This window comes from Suncus etruscus, chromosome 9, assembly GCF_024139225.1.
Source record: "Suncus etruscus isolate mSunEtr1 chromosome 9, mSunEtr1.pri.cur, whole genome shotgun sequence".
In the NCBI taxonomy this organism is placed as follows: Eukaryota; Metazoa; Chordata; class Mammalia; order Eulipotyphla; family Soricidae; genus Suncus; species Suncus etruscus.
In genome coordinates this window covers 53,734,942-53,735,668 of record NC_064856.1, presented here as the reverse complement: position 1 = coordinate 53,735,668, position 727 = coordinate 53,734,942, and the positions used below count along the sequence as shown (strand labels likewise).

At 31.8% G+C, this 727-nt stretch overlaps 1 non-coding gene across 1 annotated transcript; it reads left to right on the top strand.

Annotated features, from left to right (window-relative positions):
- The first annotated feature begins 318 nt into the window (after positions 1 to 318).
- LOC126019352 (small nucleolar RNA SNORA51) lies at positions 319 to 451 on the top strand. Its single transcript, XR_007499078.1, has one exon. It is a non-coding gene; the product is annotated as a small nucleolar RNA SNORA51 (small nucleolar RNA).
- The last annotated feature ends 276 nt before the right edge of the window (positions 452 to 727 follow it).

Below are 727 nucleotides of genomic sequence, written 5' to 3'. Positions count from 1 at the left end.
ATATTTGATTTTTGATTGAGAAGAGGGCATATTAGGTGATGGGTATTCCCCTGATTTAATGTGAATATGTACCCAAAATACTACAGTGAAAGATATGTAAGCCATTATGGAAAAAAAAATTGTGTTTTTAATCAGAAACTTTCTTTGACTTACATGTATTATTATTATATTAATTATATTATATGTTATGTTATGTCACTATATTATGTTATATTAGTTTACCTTATTATGTTAATCAGTTTTGTCCTTTAAATGAATTCTTACTTAAAAAAAAAAAACTTTAGTTTGCCCTGAAGAAAAAAAAAAAAGATAAAATAAGGCCTCCCAATTCTTACCACAGGCTGTGTTCTTTACACTGGCTGTATAGAAAGAGGAGGTACAGTAAAGGCACCCCATATACACCTCAACACAGGCCCCTTGCCGGGTATGTATTGTGAATTGGGGGACAAAAAAATAATAATAATAATGTCATTGACTGTTAATTTTGGGCAGATGGGTCTCATCTAACATTCTCAGTGATAGTTAAGAATTAAATTTCTCATGAAAGATCGAATATAATATCAAGAAATATCTCTCCAGTTCGGAAAGAATTTATAAGTACAGCTTCCCTGGAAGCCTTTGTAATACCATTCCTCTTTCATTTCCCTCTAGATTATAGGATTAGCAGTTTATCCACCCCACTCACCCCTTACACATTTGGAAGTCTTTTTTGCCTAAAACATTTTAC